We start from the raw sequence: 14831 nt of genomic DNA on the forward strand, positions 1-14831 counted from the left end.
GGTTGCTGCCTATGTTCTCCTCTAGGATTTTGATGGATTCCTGTCTCACATCGAGGTCTTTCATCCATTTGGAGTTTATCTCTGTGTATGGTGTGAGAGAGTGGTCAAGTTTCATTCTTTTGCATGTAGCTGTCCAGTTTTCCCAGCACCATTTATTGAAGAGACTGAAACAGTCCTTTCTCTTGCTAATAACTTCCTCCTCCCACCGTCCTTCCTCTAAACTCCCCCACAGCGTACAACTCCGAGCCAGATGGGAGTGCTGCCCACTGCATGAATCGATGAATAAAACCGGGTAGATCTTCACATTTACCCACTTGAATCTTGTTTTTAAACCGTCTTAGCCAATACAGCTGAGTTTAGACAAGCCAATAAGTGAAAAGAACAAAGCAGCTTTAAAGGGAACTAAAAACGTGAAAAGGGAATTTCCCCCTCCACCCTTGGTTCCGCCCCTCGCGGTGCCTGACAGGGGCAAGGGGACAGGACCACACCCGGCAAGGGCCTGAAGTCCCGAGTTCTGGGACTCACCGCCCAGGTGTTACCCTCACTGCCCGGCTCACCAGGTGTGTCACGCACGGACTACTCAAGGTGCCCTTGCGAGCTGGGAACAGCCTCTGTAAGGAAAAGTGGCCATCGAGCAGCTGAGCAGATGAGCCTCGCTCCTGCTGGGTCTCTAAGGCCTCACCTCCCCGCGCTGCACCTTTGGGAATCATTCGCTAGTTAGTCCGAGCTGTTGGAAAGGGCCAGTTGGCATTATTTGCTCCAGTTATAAAATCATGCATATTCATTAAAAAATAGCATGGTTCCGGTGCCATGGGAAACAAGAAGTGTCCCGGCCAGGCCTCACCCAGGCCCCCAGCAGGCAGGCTCCGGACACCGGGCTGTGTGTGTGCAGCCGAGCGCTCCAAGGCACTTATCCACCGCACTTGGGGAGAAAACGGTCTTTAAAAAAATTATTTTGTCTTAAAATAAATTTGATTTAAGAAGTCACACAAAATGGAAGGAACACGACATAGATGGTTGATGTGAAGCTCTGTTGGTGCTGGAGACGTGTTCAGTGCAGGAGATGTGCCCAGAGGGGCAGACGGATGGTGGGGCTGTCCTGCACGGCGTGGGCCGAGTCCCTGGTCTCCACCTCCCACCACCGCCCATCTGCCGGCAGCCAGCACATGGGGCGCCCGGACCCTGGGGCATCGAGGGCTGGGGACGATGTGGACACAGAACGTGCTTCCCCCCACTCTGTATCACCATGAGGGTATCCTCTTCTGGGAGGTCCAGACACCCATGGGGGTGAGCCCCCTGGGGGCCATCTCCGGATCAAAGCTGCCCCTCCCTCCCCGACCGCGTGGAGAGCCAAGCGTGCCAGATGCTTCCTGCCGGCGAGTTCCTAAGACTTAAGGAGAAGCCTTGTGAGAGGTGGGGGGAGCCAGACTGCCGTTACTGCAGGAAATAAATGCGGGTCCTCGACAGGGGACGTCCAGGAGGCCACTGGAGCAACTGTCCTGGCCCTGAGGCCTCTCGTTGAACGGTCCACGCTACTCCCCGAGCTCTGTCCCTGGAAGTCTGGGAAGCCGCAGCCAGGCAGGGGAAGGGGTGCCACGTGAGCCCGCGAGGTGTCCTCTCCTCCAGCCTGCAGCTCTGATCCTGGCCTGGAGACCCTGAGACTCCACTTCCAGGAAACGTCCAGAACCGGCAGATTCCTGGAGGCAGAAAGCAGACTGGTGGTGGCCAGCGGCTGGGGGCGGGCAAAGGAGGGGCTTCTTTTGGGGATGAAGAAAAGGTCTGGAACAGATGGTGATGGCTGCACAGCACTCGGAAGGTATGAAATACCCCTGGACACTTTAAAAACGGTCAACGTGGTCAACTCTATGTTAGGTGTATTTTATTTTTTTGAAGATTTTATTTATTTATTTGACAGAGAGAGAGAGACAGCCAGCGAGAGAGGGAACACCAGCAGGGGGAGTGCGAGAGGGAAAAGCAGGCTCCCAGCGGAGGAGCCCAATGCGGGGCTCAATACCAGGACCCTGGGACCATGACCTGAGCCGAAGGCAGACGCTTGACCGACTGAGCCACCAGGCGCCCCGATGTTAGGTGTATTTTAGCACATTAAAAAAAAAAAAAGGAATTGACTGATTGATTTAACAAACACTTCGAAGAATTCCCCTGAGTTCATATTCATGATGTGGCTTCAGCTTTCGATGAGGTCCAATATAAAGACGATTCATCGGAAGACCATTCCTGGTTTTTTGGAAAAAAAAATGTTGTGAAATGTTATTTCATAAGGAGGCTCCTGTTACGTGTGTAATACCCCCCCACACACACACACACACTCACAGCTGGGGCTGCTCGCGGATGACCCTGAGCCGTGCCTGGGTCAGGCAACCACTCACTGCACCCGGCTGCCTCTGGACTCCGACGGAAGTTGAACAACCACCCCATCTCCACAGCTTGCTCCCCGTTGGTTTCGGATCTGGCCTTGGGCTTTCCAGCATTCCGGTCTGTATTTCAGGTACTTTGCTAAGGTCCCTTATAAGAAGAAACCCAGCCCCGTTTCCTACATCAAGAGGTTTCCTGCAAACCAAAGCATTCGGATTATTACGAAAAATAAAATTCAGGTAAGAGCAGACGTTTGCGGATAAAGGGGTGCGCAGGACCCGTCTCACTCGACACACACTGTCCTAGAATCTCAGGGGCCGCACTGGGTTAACTACTCTCTTGTCACTGGGGGGAGGAAGGGGACGCACGGCCACTGGCCTGGGCTTAGGGACTGTGCTGTGACAGTGATCTCCAAAATAAGACTGCCTGCAAGTGATTTTTCATTTTAATTTGTTTTCATTTCATATATTCATATTTCCAGCTTTTTAAAAGGAAAGAAGTCAGTGTGTTTGCTGTCCTTTCTCTTTTTACAGCTGCATCTGTTCCTCCCCGGACCCTACTGCATTCCTAGCACCCTCTGGTTCTGTGCAAGCCGGCACCCGGTCCGGCCCGCTGCCAGCACATGCCAACACACTCCCCACACGCGGCTCTGGTGTTTCGTGACGGCCTGGCGCACGGAGGGGTCGAACGGGTGCCAGAGTCCCAGGTAGCCCGTTGTTGCTTCCTACCACGTGCACCAGGAGCGCCCCTTCCCTGCTCTGCTCCCCACTCCGTGCTTCTTCCTCTTTCCTTTTGGCCTTGCTCGCGATCTCTCCAACAGCCTTCCAGCTTTTATCTGCAACTTGGATCAACATTAATATGACTTCAGAGTCTCGGTTCGAGAAATGGCTGTCGAGGCCTGGCTGAGGCATGGGAGAGAAGGTGCAGCAGAGTCAGCCCGGAATGGCCCGGGTCCTCCAGGGCCTCCATTCTTGAGGCTGGCTCGCCAGACGCCCGTGGGGTCGGAGCTCGGCACTCTGTGTCCTCTCCTCGGGAGAAGGCTTGTTGCAGATTCGGAGGGCTCATCATTGATTATTTCCTGGGTTATCAATCTGGCAACCAGATCCACGAAGCAAATAAGGCTCTTTGCAGGCATTTATTCATTCATCCATTTGTTCGTTCATTCATTCATTCATTTCTGCAGCACTCCTTGGGTTCACAGCCATCTGCCAGCACCGGCGGAGGCCACACCTGCCGAGAGCTGCAGTCCCCACCTGGTGTCAGGTGCTTTGGGCCCCACCTCCTATCCTTCTGACCTACTTCTTGCCTCATCCCTGCCCTGCCAGCACTGTGCCTCAGTGGCACAAGGGATCTCTGCCCTGGGTTTCTCTGTTATCTCCACAAGGACAGACACAAGCTTGGGGAACACACGTCCATCTCGATGTGGCAGAACCTGAACGAATACGCTCTGGGGTAGAAGATGGAGGGCCAATGCTTCCTGCTTGCCGTCCTCCTCCTCGGAGGGTCCCCAGCCCGAGGGGCCCCCAGAGTCCACAGCATAACTAGCTGGAGGGTGCCCCCGCTGGGGTGTCCCCTTCCTCCCTGCTTTGCTCACCCTAGCTCCCACCTGTTCCCCGGAATCCTTCCCAAAAGTAAACTGTGAGGGAGTGAGCTCTTGTTCTCTGGGGAGACCCAGCTGAAGCCTGCACAAGGGGAGGGGCTCACAGTCCAGAGGGACGAACAAGGTCCCCTCAGACAGTGTGGGAAGTGCTGGCATGGCTATTTCCCACAGCATGGGGGGCACAGAGGAAAGAGAGCTCCCACTCGGCGAGGGCGGCCAAGGTCAGGGCCAGGTTGGACTGGGAAACAGACAAGGTAAAGAGGAAGTTGTGGGGGTGGAGGAGCCCAGGCAGGTGGGGCCAGGGGACCAGTGCCGGCTGTGCTCTTGGCTCTGGCCGGATGCGGCCAGATGTTACCCGGGGTCGGGTGCACCTGATGGAGATCCGCTTGGAAATGAGGCAAGCTCTGCTCACAAGTGGCCTGTTGAGAGGTCATTTTAGCCAGAGGGGACGGGAACGATGCAAGGGTTGAGCAGGGAAGGGGCGTCAAGTTCCTGCGTCACCTCGAGCCTCACTCTTCAAAGTGTGGTCTGGGGCCAGTGGCTTTGGCATTACCGGAGCGCGTGTTAGAAAGGCAGACTCTCAGCCCCACCCAGATTTTCGGAATCAAAGCTTGCACTTGAGTAAAATTTGAGAAGTCCTGTCCTGGGACACTCTGCAGCAAATGCTTGCTTTTGCCTGGGGGGCGGGGGGCAGAGCCCCTCTGCAGTGGGAGGTGAGCCATCTGGGAGGGCAGCCGCCCAGGAGCGGCTGGGGGCGAAATGCCTCCCGGAAATGTGGGCTGTGAGCGGGCTGGAGGGAGGAGGGAGGCGGATGAGGAGTTCTGTTTGGGGCATGCTACAGCTCAGGTGTCCTCGGCGACGGGTCTGGAACTCGGAAACCAGAGATGTCCATTGGCAGTGGATTTTAAGGAACTGGCTGGCCTTGAGTCTTCGAGATTTTCTCAGTTTTCACAAACCATCCATTTGATGATTGAGCCTGTCTAAAATGTTGCCAGGGATCAATGTCAACATACCACGTTACCTTACGTTAGGATCTCCGAGTGAGACCCCGAGTACAGCGCCGTCTTCCTCACTGGGGTGTGAGTACGTTGGGAGTGAAGTACTGAGCAAACATGTCCTGGGAGCTGAGTGCAGGATGGGCTGCAGGGCCCGGAGTCGAGCTGCTGTGTTAATGCCGAGCCCCAGGTCAGGTAGATCCGGGCAGCAGGATACACACGGAGCTCGCGGGCCGCCCCGTTTCCTACAGGCAGCTTCTTCCCAATAGTGCCACCTGTTCCTCCAAATTTGCCCATCAGAGAGCCACACCCCCTTCCCTGGAGGCCAGGGGTCACAGACAGGAGACCAGGGTGGGGAACCGCTGTCCCACTACACACCTGTCTGCTCACGCAGCCCTAGGACAGCGATCCCGCGGTCGTGCCCCCAAGCTCTGCGGCACCTTTGTGTTGACCCCGGGACCCAAAGCACCGACCGGATAAGGGCTGAAGGCAGTCTTGTTCTTTGGCTGCAACACCCCGTCCACCCCGAATGCTTTCCTTTTTCATATGGCTGTCTTTGGTGAGGAAATGAGAAGCAAGGCGGGACAGAGAGGGGTGCTCCCTTGAGCCGTTTCAGCTAAGGCCCCCCAAGCTCCTGGCCTTGCATGGAGATGGTGCCAGAAGGCCCGTTCTGTCCCCAGCTGCCCGGCTGACCCCGGGAGGCGGGTGTGTGTGTGCACAGAGGGGGTCCTCGTTGTGCCCTCCCCATCGTCCCTCTGCTCCTCCCCCACAGGTTTGAGCCCCCACCAGCTCGAGCTCGGAACGCGCTCCTCCTCTCTTCTCAAGATTGCTTTTTTAAAGTAGCTTCTCAGACCCCTTACGCCAACTTTCCTATTTGAAGAAAAGCAGTGAACTCTACAGAACTTCTCATCCTCTGATGAAACAATTGGGAACTTAACCAGAGAACCGGGTGGGGGGCGGTGCTTGTTAAACACGCAGGTGCTGGGCCCTCCTGGAGACTGACAGTGGACGGTTTAAAGCCTCGTGGATGCTCCAGGGGTGGCCCCCGGTACCCCTGGCCTCGCCCGGGAGCTTGTTCCAACAAGGACAAGAATGCGGAATCTGGCACCCACGGGGTGCACATTCACGTAAAAGTGTGCGTGGCACTGCTCCCCATCTGCTGTTCTCAGTCTTGGCCACACAGTAGAATCGACCCGGGTCAGAGCTCACCCCGAGCAATTCCACGGTGGGGCCGCCAGCTTAGGTGTTACGTCCACTTTTTGAAGGTTCGCGGAAGTATAATATAGAGAAACGTGCGTGTTATCACGTGTTCAGTGAGTTCCAGCAGTGGGCCACACCCAGGGAACCCAGATCAAGAATCAAGAGGTGACTACCTTGGGGTCACTCCCCCGACCCCCTCCAAAGTCAGCCGGGTCCTGACTTCTGGCGGTGTAGCTTTGGGAGGCTTCTTGATGCAAGCGGGTCACACGGTCTGCTCTCCTCTCCGGCCCTCTTCTGTCGGCGGGGTAGTGTATGCAGTTGGGGCTGCCCTGTCCACACGGCTCTGTTCGCGCAAGTCCTCTGTGCGAACACGGCAGCTCTCCTTTCTGCTGCTCACGGGCATTGGGTTTCTTCCAGTTCGGGACGATTACAAATAGAGCACCCGTGTTCCTTCATGGTTCCCGTGATTTTAACGTAGAGCCAGTCTGAGAGCCACTGACCCGCATGATGCTTTGTCCCCTCCTGGCCCCGAGATGCACCTGTCGGGGAGGAGCCCACGCCCTTGCAGTGACGCAGCCTGCCCCGTTCCCATCAGCAACGCCTTCAGAGCCCACCGAGTCGTGGCTGGCGGCTGTCCTTTTTTAACCTTAGTGTTCAGCTGCCTAAGGATGACAAGTGGCCATTTCTAGAAGCCTCTGTGTTCTTCCAGGACAGCAGGAGCTGTGATATACTTTGAAGTCCAACCTTATTTTCTTTCAGTCAAATGCTTTGAAGAACAATTATGTGGCCAGACACCCACGTGTCTTCAAGCATCTGGCCAGTAAGGCTGCAGTGGGACTTCCTGCTCTTGGGTAGACAGCGCAGAATGGAGGGTGGGCCCCACCGCTAAGGAGGGAGTGAGAGGAGGGAGTCGCTTGTCTGAGGTCCAAAATTTAAGAGGACACCAAATACCCAGTAATCAAGACAAATACGATTTTAGTGCAATATTTTAAAGATTTAAATCAATGCCAAAAATCCTTGATGAACAAAACATCAACATTTTAAATAAAGACCGGTGTAAGCTAAACATACTGGACCACAATAATAACAAAAACCCAAACCCCCAAGAATAGCGAGCCCTTATATACACGTTCTTATGTATTTCTTTAATGGTTTGGGTTTTTTCCAGGACATTAATTGAAAAAATATTAAAGAATGGCAAAGTAAGTATATAAAACTCATAACATTATTTTAAGTTTAAATTTTTACTAACACTATAAACAGAATTTGTTGCAACTTGCTTCCCTGGCTTTAATGGAAACAAACGCATCAGCAGTACTTTCAAGATCTATTTCTTTGCTTATCTCATTGTCAGTTCAGATAACGGCTGCGTCGACAGTTTCTCTTGACCAAGTGATGATCTCAAATGATTTTAAATTAATATGAAGTATTATCTTCGGTATTAAACGTCAAATATTTTCATGACATTATCTAAAATTGTCACCTGATCAAGGGAAATTACTCCACGGGGCAACTCTCGCATTACCATTAAATATCATTGTTATCAAATATTAATATTAAATAGTATTAAACAGTTAGTGTTTTCATAACATTAAATTATTTAAGAATTGTCACTTCATCACCTGGGGTCCGGTGTCTTGAGGACCGTTGGCTCATATGTTTTCTCTGGTGTTTTGGGAGGAAGGCCAACACAGCCCCTATTACACCATCTTGGCTGGAGTGGAAACCTCCGTATCTTTGAATTTTTCCTTTGTATTTTCAATCTCCTTGTCTCTTTTGTGCTGATTCTGGGTAATTTCTTTCGACGTTCCTGCTAGTGTGTTAATTCTCTTCGGTCACATGAGCTCTGTTCTTTGACCCACTATCTGGGTCCGTTCGGGAGGCTGTAACAAATACCACAGTCTGGCCGGCTCACACACAGCGGACACTTACTCCTTGCCCTGCTGGAGGCAGTGAGTCCGAGATCACGGCGTCTGCAGAGGCTGCATCTGGGGGGCCCACTGCCAGGCTCGCAGACAGCCGGGGACTCTTCCGTACGGTCCCTGACCCCATTCCTGAGGGACGCCACTCCTGACCTACTCACCTTCTGAAGTCCCCACCTCCAAACACATCACGGCAGGGATTCGATCTCAACACGGGGATTTGGGGAGGACACGGGCACTCAGTCCACGGCTCCCACCATGCAGTGAGTTTATTTCAAATCATTTCTGCTTCTATTCCAGGACTTCCAATTGTTTCTTTCTCAAACCCGCCTGTGCACCCCTGGTAATGTCGAGTTACTCCTCGTCTTATTTTATTCCACTTTTTATTTCCTTCACTGCGTCGTAAACGTCTACCATGTACCCGGCATGCGGCGGCCGCAACACCTGCAGCCTTCGGGGGGCTTGCTCTGCTGCTGGTTGTCTCTGCCACGCTCACGCATCGTGCCTGCCCCTTCGCGTGTCAGCTGTGACCTTTTGGCTTGCTCTGCTGGAATCGTGAACGCCTAGATGTGGGGTGCTTTCGTACAGAGAGGGTTGTTGTCTGATTCAGTTGTGAGCCAAAAGTGACATGGACTTGAAATCACCTGTCGGCGCCTCCAAGGCCACCCCAGGTTTGGTGACTTGCTGGGACTCGCAGGACTTGGGACAGAGTCCTATGCATGGGTATGATTCACTGGGGTAGAAGGACACAAAGCAAAGTCGTTCAGGAGAGAAGGTGTATGAAGTGAAGTCTGGAGGAGGCCAGGATGAAGCTTCCAGGAGTCCCCCCAGCAGAGTCACACAGGGTGTGCGAAGTCCCTTCAGCAGCAAGTTCTGACAACACATGCACACTACTGTCTACCAGAGACTTGGTGCTGGTGTTTTCACTGGGGGCTGCTCATGGGAGCACCTGCTTCCTGGCATGAGTCCAAATTCCAGACTCCCAGAAGAAGGGCAGGTGTTCAGTGCAAACCCCACTGTCTGTACACACAACTTGGGCGCGGGGAGCCACTCTTATCAGGGAATAGTGAAAACTCTCCCCAGGTCCATGTTCCTGGACACCCGCCCAGGGCCAACCTTGCAAACTTTCTAAGGATGCAGTCTTCTTATGAGAACACTTTTCTACACACTCCATCAGCCCCACGCCCCAAATCGTCGCTGCCCCAGGGTTTAGTGCTCCTGGACAGTGACACCAGGAGTGTCTACCCTCAGACAACCCAACTCTCACCCTGCTCTCGAGGCTTGCCTTCTTCTCGGAGATGAGCTGGGAAGGCAACTTGGAAAATACCCCTGACTTCTTGGGTCTGGTAATTCGTCAGAAAGTGTGTCTTATCGAGAATCCAAAGCCTCCCAAGTGGGAAACTCCTCAGAGCACCTAATTCATCATATGTCAGAAATAAAAATACTTTGTATTTATTTTAAAAATAATTTAAAAAAATTCCAATAAGAATTCCTAAGTTTGGTTATCAGGCTAAAAATAAACCTAACTGTTGGGAGGTTGTCATCCACTGCATAACATTCCCACAGAAACCCTGGAAACCCGTCTCCATTTCGCTACCTGGGGACCTGCTTCTCTCGGCTTGCCTGCCCGATTGCTGGTCTCATCTGTTCCTTCAACCAGGGCTGACTTGTCTGTTAGGCACAGTGTTTCGGGCTTAAGGGACTTTCAGGGAACACAAAAATGTTTTTTTAGGGACCACAAAAAGAAAAAGGTTTCCAACTTGTATGAATTATAAGACCATTCCTGAGCTCTGATAACCTTCAGCGGCAACTCTGGATTGATCAAAATTTCCAGGGAAATTTCCAGTCCTTTCTTGGGAAAGACCCTCAGTCCCTGCATTGTGTAAAGCCTTTCCTTAGGGGTAGGCTACAGTCATTATCAATTATTCAAACTGACAAATTGGGAAATGTTCATGGATATTTCTAGAGTTATGGGGGTGGACAGGGGACAAGAAGCAGAGCCCAGCCCTTCTTAGAGACCCAACAGCACTTAATATAAGTAATTTTAAGTGAAAGGGCTAGTAGGGTATTTTGTACTTTGTCCTTTTCTTTTACTGAGAAATCAGACAAAATGAACAAACACTACCTGCTATGCAATAATCTATCTGTGGTCTTTGCTTTTGTGAACAGAAACTGGTTCTTAATAAGCGCTATGACCTCAAATTGGAGATCCAACTTTAATGCCTGTGAAAATCTCCTTTTCATCACTGAGATCATTAGGACCAAGTCTCTGCTTTCCTACACACAAAATTTCCATTTATAGTGGTACAAATTAAGGTTTCTTCCTGATTTTCCAATGTCTTTTACACTTGACAGAGAGAAGTAGGTCAAGTAGCGTCTGCCATTTTAACTATGTATCATGTTTGCCACCAAAAACATTGCGAATGAAAAGAGATGGCTCTTCCTTCCACTGGCAGGTCAGAGGTCATTCCAGCATCTTCCTAAGGAGTACATCCTTGTCACCCAGGCCATCAGGAGACCCGGACAAAGCAAAGGGTTGTCTCATAGAAGGCTGTGACTCAAGATCAGATTTTAACATTCACATCATGGATTGTGGCCGAGGTTTCTCACCATAAGTGAACAAAACAGACAGAGGTAGATTTGCCATGAAGCTAACAAATCTCAGGTTCCAGGGCCCCTCACTTTACAGGCCACTTCCGTGCTGTGATATCTTACTGCGGTGAATTTTATAAAAACGCGACTACGCATCTACTGAACAGGAGAGAGAGAGAGGTCTATTTCTCTCTCTTCTGACATCCCCGCCACCATTATTTCTTTTACAATCGTTGGTATTGGGGTGAACCTGGGCGTTTAGGACCTGACTAAGGCTGAACTGAGGAGGGGATACACTTAGTTTTCATTGAGTGAGATCTGTATGTGATTTTTTGGTCAAGTTTGAGAAAATCTCTATTGCATTCTTTCAAGCTTGGAATTTGGAAAAATTTCCCACAGGTGAGTTTTTGGTATTATATCCACGGACATACAGGGCTAGATGCTTTAGGCCATGTTAGCAAACCCGTTTTTGATAAAATAATAAACTTCAGTTCCACTTCTGACCAAGATGGGGTAATGGTGGCTGGATTTACTATCCTACATGAACAACTAAGCCCCAGACAGAATACATGAAAGAATGATTTTGAAAACATTGCATGTCGGACAACAGAGAACAGGGACCGCTGAGAGATGAGAAAGAAATAAGGCAATCCAGCAGTCCTCCCACTGAGGAGGTGGAGCTGGGAGTCCAGGGAAGACAGTGGCCAGGGCTCTGAGACTAGGGTACCAGAGAGGAGAGAGCTGCATGGAGAGAGGTCTCTCGACTCCTCAGTCAAGAAGTGATCAACACGTGCATGTGAAGGAACTTCCTGAGGCTGAGAAAAGGACCACCTGAAAGGATTACAGGGGACAATCGAAGCTCACACAGTGCTTGAAATAACACATGGGACACTGGGTAAAAGGAATGTGTTTGCTCAGTGGTGAAGCAAAGTTAGCCATATATTAAATGCTGCTCTGATCCAACCTAACACAGTTTAAAACCCAAACCTTAAAGGATAGAACTGTTTCCAAGTAAGTTAATTATGTCCCCTAAACAAAGCTCTAGAACATTTATAGGAATACAAAAATACCCAGCACCCAACAAGTTAAAATTCACAATGCCTGCCATCCAACAAAAAATTACCAGATATGTCAAGAGGCGAGAAAATGTTACCCAGAATCAGAAGGAAGAGAAAAAAATTGAAGTCAAACCAGAAATAGAACACACGATAGAATTAGTATATAAGGACATTAAAACAAGTTGTTATAACTGTATTCCATATGTTCAAGAAGTTAGAGGAAAGATGGAACATGTTAAGTACAGACATAGAAGATATAAATAAGATCCAAATCAAACTTCTAGAGATGAAAACTACATCAGCTGGTTAATTGAAGATTAGACTTTGCAGGAAAAAAGGTTAGTGAATTAGAAGCATAGCAAGAGAAAATATCCAAAGTGAAACACAGGGGGGAAATTCCGTAGAGCAACAGTGACTGACGGGACAGTTTCAAATGGCCTAATAAATGTGCCATTGGAGTCTACGAAGGAGAGGAAAGAGAGGGCAGGAACAACACACACAAAAAAATTGAAGAAATAATGGCTGAAAAATTCCAAATCTGATAAAAGCTACAAATTCGAACATCTGAGAAATTAAATGAACCCAAGTGTGTATGGACACACACCCATACCCATAAAAATTACACCACGGTACATCATAATCAGGTTGTATAAAACTGGTAATAAGGAGAAAAATTTAACACAGCCAGAGTAAAAATGATACCCTTTGTATAGGAGAACAAAGACAAGAACTGCAGATTTCTTGCTGGAAACAATTCAAGCTAAAACAGTGAAGCAACATCATTAAAGTACTGAAAGAAAAAAAGCTATCCGTCTAGAATTCTATACCCAGCAAAACTATCTTTCAAGATTGGCGAAATAAAGACTTTTTCTTTTTTTTTAAGATTTTATTTATTTATTTAACAGAGATACAGACAGCCAGTGAGAGAGGGAACACAAGCAGGGGGAGTGGGAGAGGAAGAAGCAGACTCATAGCGGAGGAGCCTGATGTGGGGCTCGATCCCATAATGCCGGGATCACGCCCTGAGCTGAAGGCAGATGCTTAACGACTGCGCCACCGAGGCGCCCCCGAAATAAACTTTTATAGCACACACAGGCTGAAAGAATTCAGCACCAGCAGACCTACACTATAGGAAGTACTGATGTTCACATCCTTCAGGCGGAGGACAATGATACCATACGGAAACGTGGATCTGCAGGTGAAAGGAAGAGCACCAGAAATGGAAATTTACATGGATAAATATAAACACTTTGTTTCTCATTAATTGGATTTCTTTAAAATTTAGTTGACTATTTAAAGTGAAAATAATAACAATGTATTGTAGGGCTTATCCAATCACAGGAGTGAGTGTCTGGCAATCATAGCACAGAGACTAGGAGGGGAGAAAAGGACACATATGCCATCCATGCTTGCATCACACATAAGGTGGTCTGATATTCCTTGAGGGTAGACTGTAAAGTGAAGATGTATAGTATAAACTGTAACATAACTACTCAAATAATAAAGTTATAGCTAATAAGCCAACAAAAGAGAGAAACGGAATCATAAAAAAGAAAAACAAGGGGTGCCTGGGTGGCTCAGTTAGTTAAGTGGTTGACTCTTGATTTCAGCTCAGGTCATGGTCTCAGGGTCATGAAATCAAGCCCTGTGTCAGCCTCTGTCTTCAGCAGGGAGTCTGCTTGAGGATTCTCTCTCCCTCTCTCCCTCTGCTTTCCCCCAACTCGCCTGCACTCTCTCTCTAAAATAAATAAATCTTTAGGAAAAAAAAAGAAAGAAAGAAAAACAAAACTCAGTTAATCCAAAAGAAGGAAGAGAAAGAGAAAACAGCAACCACAGAATGGACAGGATAAGTAGAAAATGAATAATAAGATATGAAATGTAAATGGTCTAAATACTTTGACTAAGAGACAGAGGATGTCAGATTGGACTAAAACAGTACCCAAATATATGCTGCCTGCAAGACACACAGTAGATGTAATGACACAAACGGGAAAAAGAATGGAAAAAAACGGACCCTGCTAAAACTTGTCAAGAGAGAGCTGAAGTAGTTATAGTAATAAAAACAAAGTAGGTTTCATGGTAGATAAAGAAGCTCATTTTAAAAATAATGGGGTCAATCAATCCTGCACATGTATGCAGTTACCATCAGAGTGTTTAGACTACATGAAGCAAAAATTGGTAGAACTGAAAGGAAAAAAGAGACAAATAGACAGCCCTTCCTCCCTCCCTGTCTTCTTTCCTTTCTTTCTTTTTTTTTTTTTAAAGATTTTATTTATTTGACAGAGATAGAGACAGCCAGCGAGAGAGGGAACACAAGCAGGGGGAGTGGGAGAGGAAGAAGCAGGCTCATAGCGGAGGAGCCTAATGTGGGGCTCGATCCCAGAACGCCGGGATCACGCCCTGAGCCGAAGGCAGACGCCTAACCGCTGTGCCACCCAGGTGCCCCTCTTTCCTTTCTCCCTTTGTTAAAAAGCCATTAGGTAGATCCCCATGAAGCTGGCGGTCAATCTCTGTGTGGAAGGCAGGTGCAAGGGGGCTGGAGGTTGGCTACACACAAGGCAACTGAGGCCATGGGAGCCTCATCTGTCACCATCAGGGGTGAGGTATAAATATGGGGGGGTAAGGTATAAATACGGAAAGGGGGAGCCATGGAATGAACCATCTGGCATTGGGTTGGAATTGAAGCTATCGGTGTGAACTCATAGATTTGCACATATCCAGATAGGTCTAGAAGATTCAGAGATAAATCCAGATGTCGCTGTGTGTGTGCACATGTGTGCGTGTGTATTTTCCCTGTAAGCCCTCCACTGACGGACCCGGCACATCCACACCTTGCATCAGTGAGCACACCTAATGCCCAGATCCTAGTCTCCAAACAATATTCTCAATTAAAAGGAACCAGCATCCTTAGAGAAACGCCTGGCAGGAAGAGGACAGGGTGAGTCTGGAACACCTCATTGAGTGAGAAAGCAGGAAAATACTCCAAGACCGAAGGGGACATGTCAGAGGTCAGAGAAGCCAGTCCGAAGCTCCCACTGCCTAAATCTGGGGTATCTAAGCACTGAAACTTTAAAAACAACGGTGATTGATT

The sequence above is a fragment of the Ursus arctos genome, unplaced genomic scaffold (assembly GCF_023065955.2).
Source record: "Ursus arctos isolate Adak ecotype North America unplaced genomic scaffold, UrsArc2.0 scaffold_4, whole genome shotgun sequence".
Lineage (NCBI taxonomy): Eukaryota > Metazoa > Chordata > Mammalia > Carnivora > Ursidae > Ursus > Ursus arctos.